Below are 17044 nucleotides of genomic sequence, written 5' to 3' on the forward strand. Positions count from 1 at the left end.
AAATTACAGCTTCATCATTCTCGATCTAATGTGCGCCGGAGTCTCCTGCAATAGCATCCTGTCTGGTCTGCTGCGCATAGGTGATACCTGGTTCAGCGTCGTTGTTAAGCCCAAAATATACCTAAAATATCATCATTAATTACACCAATATTGCTACGAATTTATGCTATTTATATCTGTTTAGAATGCTTTTACTCTCGAATATGTTTCTTTCATGCAAGGTACATAAATATTTGGTAAAATCCAAAAAGGAGTAAAAAGAGCTCAAAAATAGAAGAAAAGCCCTACAAAAGGAGTCGAAGACGACGAAAATTAATAACGCTAAGTCGAGGACACGAACGAGAGCCAAAGAAGTGAAAAAAGCTCCGTGCCGCGACCGCAGCCCCCAATATTCACGGTCGCGACACGCGTCCCTCAGCCTCTCCTTCCCTTCGTCCGAAGTACAAGTTGTTGCTCCCCCATTCTCGGTAGAGAATTTAATATTCTCGGTACGAGCAGGAGTTTGAAAAAGCCTAGTTGCACACTTTCGTTTTCGATGAAACGCGATCATTCGGGTGGATAGAAACGTCCTTTCACAGCGGACACGATCCTTCACAACGGACACGACACTTCAATCAAGACTCTTCAACATCTATAAATAAAGAGTTTATGGAGAGTTGAAATATATAATGATATGTGTAGAAGAAAGAGATTAGTGTAGAATTTATGCAGAAATTCCGAATCAAGTGATTCAGAAATTAGATTTCGATTCTGTTCAAAAGCAATATGATGTACACACATTGTTTACTAAATAATAATAAATTCAGTAACGTTTAGACATTGTTCCAGTTTAGTTTACATTTTGGTAGTGGACCAACCCAGTCTCTATGACCAAGATTCAATGAGAAGATTGAGTAGAGGATTCGCCCCTGAGCCTGACAAACTCTAACGAAACCCAAGGAAAGGATTGACAACCCGTTCACTTGCATGCCGTCGAAGAATTCAATGCTCCATGTTCTCTGTAAACTTGTATCAATTTATATTTCATCTAATAAAGTCCGTTCTATTCGATAGATCTTTATGCAGCACTTATGGTAACCAATCCACTAAAGTGACTGCTGGTGTTTTCATTAAAACGTAGTTTAATTCAAATCTTTACAAGGAAACTTTGTTGAACACTTAGGCAAATTATTATCTCGAAAGAGTTTTAATTTGATTAAGGGAAACTATCCCGAAAGGGTTTTGTCGCGTTCAAAGCCAATTAATTAGAGGTTCCGTCATTTATTTCATCTTTATAATTCGTAAAAAGTTTAAAGTTGTTTTCTTGCTTAATGCAAACAAATATACTTGTTTATTTTTCTAAAGTACTAAAACGTTCCTGTTTTGCAAATTCATTTTTAAATCAGAATATTTTCTAACATCTTCATATTCTAATCTAATTCTTATTCTAGCAATTTTAAAACCAAAACCGATTAAACGATTTTTCCATATTATAAACCTAAAAGTAAATTTAACCGATTATAAATAAGTTTTGTTAAAAAACGTTCCCTGTGGGATCGATATCTTTTATTAGTACAAGCGTATACCGTGCACTTGCGGAAATCGCTCAACAAGTTTTTAGCGCCGTTGCCGGGGAACGCCAAAAAATTTTTGACAAAATTTTAAATTTTTCGTGTTTTATTACGAATCTAGGTTTATTCTTACTTATTCAAACTTTTACATTTTATTTATTTTCAATTACTAACATATTTATTTTTCAAATTCTGTTTTTTTAGGTAGTTTCTGTTCGTGCGAAATTTCAAGTTCATGCGTAGTTCTCGAAGTTCGGGCACGTCACCAGATCCTATTGACCCAGAAATTGAAAGAACTCTTAAAAAGAACAAGAAAGAAAAGAAAAAGAAAAACCAAACCCCAATAAAAAAACTAAAATTACCGAGCCAGAAGTTATGGCTACACTTATGGATCACGCTAGGCCAGGAGTGGCCGGTGTAACAAACAGTATAGTTAGACCCCAAATTAATGCACGTCATTTTGAAATTAATCATGCGTTGCTTAATATGTTGCAAAATAATGTAACGTTTTACGGGTTACCTAACGAAAATCCTAATACCCATTTGACAAATTTCTTAGAAATTTGTGACACTTTCAAAATCACTGATGTAACTGCAGAAGCAATTAAACTTCGCCTTTTTCCTTTTACTTTGAAGGATCGAGCCAAAGAATGGTTAACTTCTATGCCAGCCGCATCAATTGAGACTTGGGAGCAATTAGCCCAAGCATTTTTATCAAAATTTTTCCCTTTAGCGAAAACCGCAAGAGTCATTAAAGAGTTAACATCTTTTTCTCAAAATGATAGTGAAACTCTTTATGAGGCTTGGGAACGTTTTAAAGAACTTCAACGTTTATGCCCACACCACCAATTGCCCGCTGAACTTTTAATGCAAACATTTTATAATGGACTAAATCCTACAACTAGAGGTTCATTGGACGCTATGTCTGGAGGATTATTCATGAAGAAAACATCTGCCCAAGCAAGAGAACTTTTAGAGGAAATGGCAATCAACAGCAGTATGTGGCCCGCGGAACGTGGACACATACCAGTAGCGAAACCATCATCCTCAACTACTTCATCAGTAAAAGGTATAGTGAATCTTGATCCAGTAGCGATGTTGCAAGCCCAATTTTCTGCCTTGTCGCACAAAATTGATAGGTTTATGGCACCGTGTGACCCTAATGGTCAACCAATCCAAACGGATGTGGATTACGAAGGTATGAGTGAAATTGAATAGGTAAATTTTGTCCAAGGGCAAAACCAAAATAATAATCCTTATTCCCACACATATAATCCTGGATGGAGAAATCATCCTAACTTTAACTAGAGAGACAATAATAATGTTAATGCTAATCAAAATCGTACTACTAATTATCAAAATCAATCAAGAGATTCGATTAGCACTTTATCTTCTAAAATCGACAAATTCATTGATGCGATGAGCGAAAAAATAAGTAATCACGACGATGGTTTTAAACGGATCGAGAATAAATTCGATCAGCTTATTAAAAACCAATCATCTAGCATCCATAATTTGGAGATTCAAATTGGACAACTCGCTAAATCAATTCCATCCCGCAAAGAGGGAAGTCTTCCAAGCCATACGGAAGAAAATCCGAAATAGCATGTTAAGGCTATCACTCTTCGTTCAGGAAAAAATTACTCAGGTCCGGAAATGCCCGGAAATTCGACTTTACCTGGAATTGATTTATCAAAGCCCAAAGAAGATATGTTAAATCACAAAGATGCACCGATTGACTCTAGTACAAAAACTTTTGTACCCAAACCACCTTTTCCACACAAAGTCCGCAATAAGGACTATGACAAACAACTTTTAACATTTTTAGACAAACTTAAGAATTTGCATATTAATTTAACGTTTATGGATGCAATTACGCAAATTCCCAATTATGGTAAATTCCTCAAAGATTTAATTTCAAAGAAAATCAGTTGGGAAGGAATTTCATCCATTTCACTAAGTGAAGATTGCAGTTCCATTGTGTCAAGCAATTTGCCCACTAAACTCAAGGATCCTGGATGTTTTACCATTCCGTGTAAATTGGCAGATATTGAATTTCCCAGTTGTCTCTGTGATTTAGGAGCAAGTATTAACTTGATGTCATTATCTATTTTTAATAAGTTAGGCTTAGAAGAAGACATCAAACTTACCAATATGGTTTTACAATTAGCGGATCAAACCACTAAAAGACCATACGGTATAATTGAGGATGTTTTAGTTAAAGTTGACAAATTTATTTTTCCTACCGATTTCGTTATTTTAGATTTTGCTTATGATGTAAATTGTCCGCTAATCTTTGGTAGACCGTTCATGAACACGGGACGTGCTCTAGTTGATGTATCAGAAGGGAAAGTAGTTTTACGAATAGGAGATGATAAGATTGAGTTTGATATGAATCAAGCGATGAAATATCCTATGGAAGATTTCGCTTGTATGAAACTTGATTTAATTGAAGAATGTGTAAATGACATTGTTCAAAAAGAAGAAATAATAGAACTGATAATGAGTGAGGAACTAGAAGATAAAGACCCAGAACCTTTGATTCGAGAAGATGGACCAGTTCCGCCTTCAATTATAGCTCCACCTAAATTAGAACTTAAAGAATTACCAAGTCATTTGAGGTACGCTTTCTTAGGCGAAGGCGATTCTCTACCTATTATTATCTCTAACAAATTAACACAAGTCCAAGAAGAGAAATTGAAAGAAGTTGTTAGAAATAGGATAGGAAGTATGGGTTGGCAAATTTCAGACTTAAAAGGTATTAATCCAAGTATTGTAATGCACAAAATTCACTTAGAAGAAGATAAGCCACCTAAAGCGGATAGGCAAAGATGCCTAAATCCGAACATGAAAGAAGTAGTAAAAAATGAGATTACTAAACTTCTGGACAATGGAATTTTCTACCCTATTTCGGATAGTGAATGGGTTAGTCCAATCCATTGTGTACCTAAAAAGGGAGGCATAACAGTTGTAAGGAATGAAGAATGTGAATTAATACCTACGCGAACCACCACTGGTTGGAGGGTTTGTATAGATTATAGAAATCTAAATAAAGCAACTAGGAAAGATCATTTTCCTCTTCCTTTCATTGATCAAATGATTGAAAGGATAGCTGGTCATGCTTTCTACTGTTTTCTTGATGGTTACTCCGGATTCTTTCAAATATACATTTACCCGGATGACCAAGATAAAACAACATTCACATGTCCTTACGGAACATTTGCATATAGAAGAATGCCCTTTGGTCTATGTAACGCACCTGCAACATTTCAACGTTGTATGACTGCGATTTTTAATGATTTCATTGAAGATATCATGGAAGTTTTTATGGACGCTTTTTCAGTTTATGGAGATTCTTTTGATTCGTGCCTAGAAAATTTGGATAAAGTTTTGTCTAGGTGTGAAGAAACAAATTTGTATTAAACTGGGAAAAATGTCATTTCATGGTTGACGAAGGAATTATTTAGGTCACAAAATATCTGAAAAAGGATTAGAAGTAGATAGAGCAAAAACCTCAGTAATAGAGAAATTACCCCCTCCAACTACTGTTAAGGGAGTAAGATCATTTTTAGGACATGCCGGTTTTTACAGAAGATTTATTAAGAATTTTTCTGTAATTTCCAAACCACTTACTAATTTACTCATGAAAGATTCCACATTTGATTTTAATGAAGAATGTGTTAAAGCTTTCGAAACATTGAAAACTATTTTAATCAGTGCACCTTTTATTGCTAAACCAGATTGGGATTTACCATTTGAAATTATGTGTGATGCAAGTGATTTAGCTGTCGAATGTGTTCTAGGTCAAAGGAAAGATAAGAAACTTCATGTCATTTATTATGCAAGTCACACACTGTCTGGTGCACAATTAAACTACACCACAACAGAAAAAGAAATGTTAGCTGTAGTTTTTGCATGTGATAAGTTTAGGTCATATTTATTAGGTTCAAAAGTTATTATTTATACTGATCATGCAGCATTAAGATATCTCTTTGCTAAAAAAGATGCAAAACCGCATCTAATTAGATGGGTTTTATTATTGCAAGAATTTGATATAGAAATCAAAAACAAAAGGGGAGTAGAAAACCTTGTCGCCGATCATCTATCGAGACTTGAAGATGAAAACGGTCCTATAGGTGAAACTATCGGTATACGAGATGACTTCCCTGATGAACATCTCTATCAAATAAAAAGTGTCATGTCACCTTGGTATGCAGATATTGCTAATTATCTTGCAGCCAATATTGTTCCGGAAGGATTAGATTTCCAACAAAAGAAGAAATTTTTCTTCGACGTTAAACATTATTTTTGGGAAGATCCTTTTTTGTTCAAAACTTGTGGTGACGGGATAATTAGGAGATGCGTTGGTGAAAATGAATTTGAATCCATAATATCGGAATGCCATTCTAGCTCTTATGGAGGACATAATGGAGTTAACAAGACAGCAGCTAGAATATTTGAAAGCGGTTTCTTTTGGCCTACAATGTTTAAGGACGTCCGTTCATTTATTACTCGTTGTGATAAGTGCCAAAGAACAGGAAATCTAGGAAGGAAAGATGAGATGCCCCTCACAACCATATTAGAAGTTGAAGTCTTCGATATGTGGGGAATAGATTTCATGGGACCTTTTCCCCCTTCCAATGGTAAAACTTACATATTAGTCGCCGTTGATTATGTATCAAAGTGGGTTGAAGAAATTGCAACCCCGACGAACGATTCTAAAGTTGTCGTTAATTTTCTTGACGATATATTTTGTAGATTTGGTTGTCCAAGAGTTATCGTTAGTGATGGCGGTACTCATTTTATAAACAAGAGTTTTGAAACGCTTATGAAAAAATATGGAGTACGCCACCACGTATCAACGCCGTACCATCCTCAGTCAAATGGTCAGGCGGAGATATCAAATAGAGAACTCAAATGGATTCTCGAGAAAACAGTTTCATCTTCTAGAAAAGATTGGTCTTCTAAACTCAATAATGCATTATTGGCATACCGTACTGCATTTAAAACACCAATAGGAATGACTCCGTATCGCTTAGTGTATGGAAAGGCATGTCATTTGCCAGTCGAATTAGAACATAAAGCCTATTGGGCTATTAAAGAACTAAACTTTGATTTACATCAAGTAAGTGAGAAACGTTTGCTCAATTTGAATGAGTTAGATGAGTTATGTCATCTATCTTACGAAAATGCAAAGATTTATAAAGAAAAAGTGAAAAAATGGCACGATACCAAAATTAAAGTCAAACACTTTAATGTTGGGGATAAAGTGCTGTTATTTAATTCACGACTTCGTTTATTTCCAGGAAAACTTAAGTCCAGATGGTTAGGACCATATTTAGTCATCAAAACATTCGATTATGGTTCTTTAGAACTGGAAGGTCCTACCGGAGTTCGATTCAAAGTTAATGGTAATCGATGTAAAATCTATTACGAAAATATTTCACAAATTGAAATTCTGTTCGTAACAAGATTATCTGACGTATAAATTACTCAGTTTATCTTACACAATTTATTTTGTTTTATTGTTTTTATATTTATTTTTTCATTTATTTTATTTTATTTTAGTTTAATTTTATTTTATTTTTCCAAAATGCCATTTTTATGATTAGATGACTTTATGTTATGATTTAAATGCATAAAATATTTTTATTTCATGATTTTAGATTTAATTTGTAGGAAATTAAGATGAATTTGAAGTGTCAGGCAATTCTCTGCCGAGAATTTAGAATTCCCTGCCGAGAATCCTCTTTTTAAGAACAGTCCAAATAGGTTAAGATTTCTCTGTTCATACCGAGAATTTTAAATTCTCTACCGTGAATCAGGAAGAGCTATCGATGCCTGATTTCCACAAGGAAATCGCGTGTCGCGACCGCGGCTTAGCCATTCTCGGTCGCGACACGCGTAATTTCTGCGCTATCAGGTCTGAAACATCCTAACCCTTTCGACGAACCTCTTGCCAAACGAAACATTAAGTTTCTTCATTCTCGAAAGGTGTAATTTTATACCTTTTCATAATTAAAACAACACCTCTTTTCATCTAAAACTCTTATAAATTAATCCTTGAGGATTCGAGTTCTGTTACAATTCTTTTCATCTTTGTCAGAACTCTGATTTTCTTCGCAAACACCGTTCTTGCTAAAGTAACACAAAATTTTGCACCATGCCTACCAAATACAAACCATCTAGGCACAATGCTGCCTCAATCAACAAACGCCCAGACTTATCCAAACGATATGGGGCGCCTTTTCCTATCTTCAACCACGATGAAGGTAGGCGCTATTGGAATCTTCGTTATAAATTCTTCACCGGAATGTTGTATATGGATGAATTCCTTAACAACCAACTTGGAATTAGTGATGACATGAGCCGCTATATGGAGCGCTTAGGGTGGACAAAATTCGCCCAAATGCGATTTCCAATAATAGGCGACTGGATACTCGAATTCTTTTATACCGTGCATTTCACTAATAAACGACGAGTACGTCTCAGTTTTCATCGAGAAGGCGAAATCTTCACTTTCGGCTATCCCGAGTTGCATGCTTGGTTTGGTTTTCCCCCAAGGGATACAATCAAACGTCATCCTGGAAGAGACATGACATCCACGGATGTTTGGAGAATGCTCACTGGATTCTAGCGATTCAATTCAAAACTCGCCTATAATCATTCTTTTCGCTCCAACTCCATGCTGTATCTGCACAAATTCCTGTGTCACAGTTTATTCGGGCGCACATTCAGTAGTGTGGTCCGTGACACAGATTTGTATGTTCTTGGAGATATATTCCAGGGCAATGCAGTAGATTCTTCAAAGATTCTGATGGAGGGTCTTGTCGCCGCTTCTCGATCCAAAGATAAGAAGATTGGGTTCGGCAATATAATCTGTGGAATAATTCTCAGTTCAAAGGGTACCATTGATGTTCCCTGGAGTGATGATGAATTCTTCCCGACAATTGACTATGAATTTCTCGAGCACAAAGGACTTGTGAACCGTGTCTTTCGAGCAGGGCCTCAATTTTTGTCTGCACCGGAACGTGAAACTTTCATGCAGTTTCAAATTGATCGTATTAAGGCTAGAAATATCCCGTTAGATAGGGATGAATATGTAGAATAGTTTTTGTATATATTTTTGTATATATTTTGTTTTGTATTAATTATTGGTTTGTTTTCATTATTTGTACATATGTTTATATAATAAAGATCTTATTTAGTTCAAATCTTAATTTTCTTAGATTTATCCATTTGATCCATTATATATACTTAGCATATTTCATATGGGTAGTTTCTAATTATTCTTACTCAAAATTAAGATAAAAAAGGATTCACATGAACAAATACGGTTTTCTATTTTTCCACACGTATTTCCACATTTAATTCTATTTGTAACTCAATTTATTTTCAATGCATTATGTTTTCATTTAATCAATTCAATTCATGTATTAAAATGAAATACCATGCACTTATTATGCATTTAATATGGTTCTCTTAACTTATATGCATAAATGAACATTTAAGTTTCATTAATTCTTCATAATCAATTTATTATACTTTAATTCAATTTATTAAGGTAAAACCTTTGGTTTTCCTTGCAATTAATGTCATTTATTTAAGTTTTAAGTGCAGGAACACTTTGTATTAAGTTCAGGAACTAAATCATCAACAAAATTGCACAAACCATGTCAAAAGGCACCAAAATAGGCCATTTTTACCAATTCTCTACCGAGAATTCATTAATTCTCGGTATGAGCAGCAACTTTGGCCAAATTTCAGGGCGAAAATTGCCTGAAGTTCGCGTGCCGCGGCCGCGACTTTACCATTCACGGTCGCAACACGCGTATCATTTGCCCAATTCAATCTGATTTTGACACTCACTTTTGCCTATTCCTATTCCTATTCTACCTATTCACCTACCTATACAACCCTATATAAACCTACCTCTTACACAAACCTCACATCACCTCTATTTTTACCCAATCCCTTACTCCAAACTCTTCCCCAAAAATCTACTTTTACTCTTCCCAATTTATTTCCTTCAATATCTATCCTCTTTTCTATTCAATCAATTCCATATTCCAAACCCCAAACTCATCTTCAAGCTTTACTTTTTCTCTCAATTCCTTTTTCTTCTTCTTCTTCTTCTTCTTCTTCTCAAACCCTAAAAACACTAAACACCATCACCATAGTTAGGACTAAGCGTGTTGGTAACAAGCCCGCTGTGACGGAAGCTAATCGCCTTCGGGTTCAATGTGGAGCTTATTTTGACATCTATTCAAAGGAGGAAGCCGCTCGTTTCAAACATTTTTCACAAGCCGACCGCCAATTTGTAGATATGCACTTCTTAGACTTCCATTCGGTAAGAGTATTAAATTTCTCTACTCGAATTGATGCCTTTATTGAAGCGTTGGGTTGGTAAGAATTCGTTAATATGCGTTTTCCGCGTATTAATGAATATGTCGTGGAATTTTTGGTCACCTTGACCATGAATAAGAAGAAAACCTCAATCTCTTTTAGGAATAATGGTATCACATACACCATTGATTATGATGCAATGGGAAATATGTTTGGTTTCCCTACTTCTAATTTTTATGATAAGCCTAAAGATTTTGATAATGATGCGGTTTGGCAAACTCTTTCGGACCAAGATTATTTTAATTCAAAAAACACTTCAAGCAAGTTGATTAAGGACAATTGTGTGTTCTTTTTTCATAAGTATTTGAGTTTCTCCTTGTTTGGTCGTGTTGAGAGTTTCAAGATTCAGGTTCGGGATTTGTATGTTTTGGATAGTTTGCTTAAAAGCTTGCGGATTGATAGCATTGGTATTGTGTTTGATAATTTGTTCCGTGCTTCGAGGGCTAGTACCATTCAGATCCCTCTTTGTAATTTTATCACCGCAATTGTATTGGGAGCACGGGGTGAATTGGCCGAATATGACATGTCTGTTGAAACAACTTTCCACAGGATTTTGATTTGACAAAATTAATTAAGTGAAATTAAATATTCTACAACACACTAAGTTTAAATGCTTTGATTTATTGTTACTAATGTGTTTGTTCAATGTTGAGTTTATAATTTATTATAAGACATAAAGATCATAAGGCTCAAGCCCTATATGGAAGTCAAGGCCCAAGCCAAACAAGTCCAAGATCACTCAGCCCGCGTATTTCAAAACGCTGCCATTGAAGTGATGAAACGCATGCTGAGCAAAGAAGGATCCAGAAGATCCACGTAGACAACTTCGGCTAGAAGCTGCTGAGCTGTCTCGACAAAACGTACAAGACAGCCGCTGACCACAAGACAGCTTCCAGACAAAGTATTTCCTCTTTTAGTAAAGATCAGAAGACGCAGCAAGCTGTCTGGTTGACGTTACCTAAAATGGAGGAACATACTGTCACACTGACCGAAGAACAGAAGATGCTGGAATCTGATTGGCCAAGAGAACTGCTAATAGACTGAGTGAAAACGACCTGTAGCCGTTTCCCTCCAACGGTTATTTCGAAATTCGAAATAACCAGAAGCTCTCACAGCTCTCTATAAATAGAGCATTCAGAATCCACATTCAACAGAGAACTTTGAGCTAAAGCCGTTACGCTGACCAAACGTGTATAAAAGTTCTCCATCAAAAGCAAAGCAAATTCTTACACTACAAGCTTATTCATTTGTGTAAAAGTCTAGAGTGATTGATCCTCAATCATCTAAGGTGTTCTAGCAATTGTTGTTTAGGACAAATCTTAATCATTTCTAGGAATAGAAAGGAGAAGCTAAGTACTCGGTTTTAGTACTTAGTGAATTAGAATAGAAGTGAGTAGAGGTATAGAGGAAGGTACTCTTGTTATACTCAGCTTCTGACTTGTAAAGGGTTTTCAAGTCTCTACCTTTAAAGAGCTCAGTAGTGAATTGGAAATCTCGGAACGTGTTCCGGGGACAGGACGTAGGCTTAGAAGAAGTCGAACCTGGATAACTCCGTTGAGTGAAGTATTTCTAACCCTTAACTCCTTAATATATTGCTTGCTTAAAACAAACTAAAACTGACCAAGTAAAAGAGGTCAAGCTGAGTTGTGCGATACCAACAAGTTAGTTCAGGAATAGACTCTAAGTGTTATTTCCTGACCTAAGCAACGAAGCTGACCTAGTCACTAGTTGACTAAGCCAGTGTCTTGCTGATTGCTAAGTGCCGCTGTTACATAATCTTTTCTCAAAGGAAAGAAATCTGCCCTAATCATTTTAAAAAGGTAAAATAGTTCCTAACCCCCCCTTGGAACTATATTTGCAACCTTACAAGGGACCAACAAGTGGTATCAGAGCTTAAAAGCTCATTACTAAAGGTCTAACAACCTTGAGTTGATCCATACCATGGGTGAAAACAGCACTCGGTTTCTCCCTGGAAACCAGACAACTCAGATATTACCTGAGGGGCTGTCCATTACTAGGCCTCCCCTATTCTTCGGGTCAAACTATACCTTTTGAAAGAATAGGATGAAGAACTTCATTCAAGCTACAAACATGAGTGCCTGGCTATCTATAGTCCAAGGCCCGTTTGTACCTGTGAAAGTTGTTGCTGGCCAGTCAGTTGTCAAAGCTGAGATTGAATGGACAGAGGATGATCTCAAGAAGCTACAAAATCATGCTTCGGCTATAAATATGCTTCACTGTGCGCTGGATGCTGCAGAGTACAATAAAATATCAGGTTGTGAGTCAGCACAGGAGATCTGGAAGAAGCTGGAGGTGACCTACGAAGGAACCAACAAGGTGAAGGAGTCCAAGGTCAACCAGCAAATGAGATTGTATGAGCTGTTCGAAATGAACAATGATGAGGGGATTTCTGAGATGAATGCAAGATTCACTGTTAGACGAGGTGCCGCGGCCTAATCTCCCGGGCGGACCGGGGGGTGGACAACCTCATGGCGACGTAAGCGGTGATTGGCGCCGAAAGCAACCAATCGTGGAATCAAGCTGCTCGGCAGGACCGGAGCTCGGAGATATGGAAGAGTCGCCACCCACGAATGGGAAAATGAACACCGATCCCTTGCGGGAGACCGGTGTGGGTTCGGGAAACTTAGGTACGAGCCGAGAAGGCTAGCTCCTTTCTGGAGAAAGGCTACTATGCACCCCGACATCGCCCGGTTATGAACCACCGGCCTCCTACTCAGCATGTTAGGCGATAGCGGACTAATCGTATACTTCTTTAAGTTTAAAATTCATTTGAAACCTTTTCTTTCTCTTTTTAGAAGCCGTTTTGAGCATATATTATTGGAAAGCCACATTAGTAAAGAATCACCCATTTATATTATACATACACAGAGAAGGGGGAAGAAAGAAGTGGTTTACGACTTTATTTAACTGTCATGTTGTGTGTTTACTCTATGCTAACTCATTTCCCCAAAACGAGTTCCTTTACATGGTTCGCACCTTAATCGCTGTTGGAACGATTTAGGAGCGTTTTAAAACCCCGCTTGATGAAGTTCACCCGAATCGCCGTTGGAACGACTCGAGTGTTTGAAAACGTTAGGATAAAAACCTTTTAATAGGAAAACATGATTAATCATACAAGTCAATTTTATTTTGTACAAACCCTTTTAGAAAATGATTCAAAAACTCTATTATTCACAAAGAAAACGATTTTAATTACAATGTTCGCTTAATCCGCCTTTGGAACGGATTAAGGTTTTAAAACGTGATGTTTTGGAACCAATTTAGAAATATTAACAGAAATAACTCCATTTATTTACATTAGGAACCTATAAAAATTCATTAGTGTAAATGATTAAATTGAAAACTCTCTTTTTGTGATTTATTTTCCCCTCTTACTTAATGGACTCTTTACCTATTATGATTATAATAATAAACTCATTTAAACCAAGATTCACCCTCAAATAAAGCCCATTTGAAACCCGGGCCCATGGATGGGCCAAAGGAATAAAGAAAACAATTTAAGCATATATATATACATTTAAATCAAAAAGAGAATATGAGAATGAAAGTTAATAAAAAAGGAACTATATAATACATGTATGAAAATACTAGATATAATACATTTATACTTTAAAAATGTAAAAATAGTAAATAAATCTCATAAATAAGAAAATAATCCTTTATCCAAAATAGTTTCATATAATAATCAATAACATAACCCATATACCCCAAAACTACATATATACATAACTAATATAGTTTTAAAAAAAATAACATATACCAATATCTACTAATTATTTCCCAAAATGTCCAAGTAAATAACCTTTAAAATATGATCTAATATAACTCAAATGAATAAAAAAGAACATATATATACATATACTTATGTTTAAAAATTAAATAAAGAATGATATACAAACATCCTAAATAATTATATACACTAAATATCTAAAATAGTTTGAAAAACATACATTACATAACTATACATGTATATATTAAGGATTAAAAGCTTAAAAGTTAAGAAAAAGGGACTGAAATGGCATTTTTTACGTTTTGGCAGATTTACCGACGGAAAATCCGTCGGTAAACAGCAATTAGTAACAGAAATGGCAAATTACAGCAGCACTCCAATTATTTTCAGATTTATTCAAAAGCTTTAAATTAAATCTAATTCAACCGCCTTGGATTTCCGAACTACCAAAAATGGATCATAGTCAATAACGGAAGTTCCTAAAACGATGTTTTTTATTTTAAAACATTATTTGGAAATTTCTTTTAGATCCAAAAAAAGCTTATAATCTCAACGTTTTTCGATACCCGAACTACCTTTTTATCGGATCATGGTTCGTATTGGGATATCAAAACGAGGTTTTTTATTTTAAAACAAAACCGAATTTTATTCGACACGAAACGAAAATTAAATAAATACGCTAATTAAATAAAACGTGACAAGATAAATGAATAACTAAATAAATAAAAACTATAGCATAAAAATAAATCGAAGGAGAAGATAAATAAAATAAAATAAAAGAGTCTAGTCCTCGGATAATACCTTAAATTCGGTATCTGACAGTCGAAGCCGATTGATTCCGCGAGTCGCCTTCTTCCGTTTTTTATATTTTTTAGTAAAAATTTAACTTTTGGAAATTCGGAATTTTTGAGAAAAAAAATATTTTCCTCAAAAAAAATTCACTTTCTCTCTCTAAAAATGTTTAGAGTGAGAAAGGCTCCAAAATTCCCTCTCCCCTCCTTTCTCAAATGCATGGGGATCCGTGCCTTTTATAGACAAACGGGTCCCCGGACCAATGGGCGACGCCCGAGTAAAATCGGGCGTCGCCCAACATTGTTGGGCGGCCGCCCAACCTCGCGTTGGGCTGCCGCCCAACGATTGTTGGGCGGTCGCCCAACGCGAGGTTGGGCGCGCGCCCAACTGTCGTTGGGCGTCCGCCCGACGCGGTTGGGCGCTCGCCCAACGGCCGTCGGGGCGCGTCTCGCACCGTCGGGCGTGCATGCCCCGCGGCCGTCGAGCTCATGTTCCGCACCGTCGGGCGTCCACGTGTCGTGACCACCGGGCTTGCGTTCCGCACCGTCGGGCGCCTACGCGTTGTGACCGCCGAACGTGTGTTTCGCGCTGCCGGGCGCACACGCCCCGTGGTCGACGAGCGCGCGCCCCGCGTTGCCAAGCTCGTGCATTGCTCGGACGTCAAGCGCGTGCTATTCGTGGTTGGACGCGTGCGTCCGACGAGCGTCGAGCGCGCGCTTTGCGTCGTCGAGCGGGTGTCCGACTGTCGTCGAACGCGCGTCGGCTGCCGCTAAGCACTCGCACTACGCACATCACAACAGCGACCCATTGTAACTTATTTATTTTATTTTTTTCGAAACTTCCGGAATCAATCGCTTCAACCGTCTTATTTTCAGGGTTTCGTCACAGGTCCTCCGACTCGGTGTCTACAGTTGCCCCTACTTTTCTATTTTGACAGTGATGTGTGTGTTTTGAAAACGCTTTTTGCTAACGTAACACATGCAATGTAAAACATATAAAAGTAAAAGACACGTAAAGAGTAGGAGGGAGCATACCTGACCTTCACGCTGCACGTTCCGGTGTCGTTCTCCGATTCTTTCCATCCTCGCCTCTGAATCAGCCGTCGGTGGATGTTTTTCTCTCGGAATCTAACGTACGTTGACTATGGGTAAGAATGGCTTAAAAGCAACCTCGGTCGTGGATCGTAGGTAAGATGGCTAAAGAGCTACCTCGGTCGTGAACCGTAGGTAAGATGGCTAAAAAGCTACCTCGGTCGTGAACCGTAGGTAAGATGGCTAAAAAGCTACCTCGATCGTGAACCGTAGGTAAGATGGCTAAAAAGCTACCTCGGTCGTGAACCGTAGGTAAGATGGCTAAAAAGCTACCTCGGTCGTGAGCCGTAGGTAAGATGGCTAAAAAGCTACCTCGGTCGTGAGCCGTAGGTAAGATGGCTAAAAAGCTACCTCGGTCGTGAACCGTAGGTAAGATGGCTAAAAAGCTACCTCGGTCGTGAACCGTAGGTAAGATGGCTAAGAAGCTACCTCGGTCGTGAACCGTAGGTAAGATGGCTAAAGAGCTACCTCGGTCGTGAACCGTAGGTAAGATGGCTAAAGAGCTACCTCGGTCGTGAACTTTAGGTAAGATGGCTAAAAAGCTACCTCGGTCGTGAACCGTGGGTAAGATGGCTAAAAAGCTACCTCGGTCGTGAACCGTAGGTAAGATGGCTCAAGGGCAGAAAAGTTCTTTCTAACGATTCTGAATTCTTTTAAAACACCATTGTCTGGAGCTAGTGTCTCGGAGGTTTAATGGGAACATGTTTTGGTCTGGAATGATATAGACTAATGATTATTTTTCTGTTGACTATTGTCTGTATTTTGACTGGTGTCACTGTTCTGTAAAAATTGGCTGTTGTCTGGAGTTCATATCTTGACAGTATTGGCTACTGTCTGGGAGAAATGTAGGCTGAAACGGACTGCGAATCGGAGGTCTGTGCGCCTAGTAATTAATTATTTACTTTTTACCTTTATGTCAAATCGTACCTTTTTCACTATTTACGGGAATGCCATTCCCTCTTACTATATAAGGTGGTGGGGTTTCATTTCAACCCCACACCTTCTCTCCCTTCTTTCTCTCTCTAGACTTTGATTTTGGATTATTCTCGGGATGGATTTAGATGAATGGGATGGCACTAGAGGCATGGACGAGGTTTACGTAAACCTAGATAGAGTGGATCCCTTCCACGACCCTACAACGCATCTGAGCCGGACACGCTGCAACGAGGTAAGTAATTTCTCACTTTTATTTGATTCAAACTCTAGGCTTTAGCATTCCTATCCGAACATGATTTGCATGCTAACCTTTAAATTGCCTTAGAGGACTTTAGCTAGAAAACATGAATTTCTTCACTTACAAGTAACACTTGTTTATTTCTGTGTGAGAATGCGCGCTATATGCATGTGAATAGTGACACTACGAATTTATGCATGCTAACAGTAAAAATAACGTGAATAGTGCACGTGAATAGTGACAACTCAACTAATGCATGTGAATAGTGACAACTCAACTA

General features: G+C 37.5%; 1 non-coding gene across 1 annotated transcript; it reads right to left on the reverse strand.

Annotated features, from left to right (window-relative positions):
* Positions 1-2294: 2294 nt before the first annotated feature.
* On the reverse strand, positions 2295-2401 carry LOC136234553 (small nucleolar RNA R71). The gene has a single exon (XR_010691423.1). It is a non-coding gene; the product is annotated as a small nucleolar RNA R71 (small nucleolar RNA).
* Between the last annotated feature and the right edge of the window lie 14643 nt (positions 2402-17044).

This window comes from Euphorbia lathyris, chromosome 6, assembly GCF_963576675.1.
Source record: "Euphorbia lathyris chromosome 6, ddEupLath1.1, whole genome shotgun sequence".
NCBI lineage: Eukaryota > Viridiplantae > Streptophyta > Magnoliopsida > Malpighiales > Euphorbiaceae > Euphorbia > Euphorbia lathyris.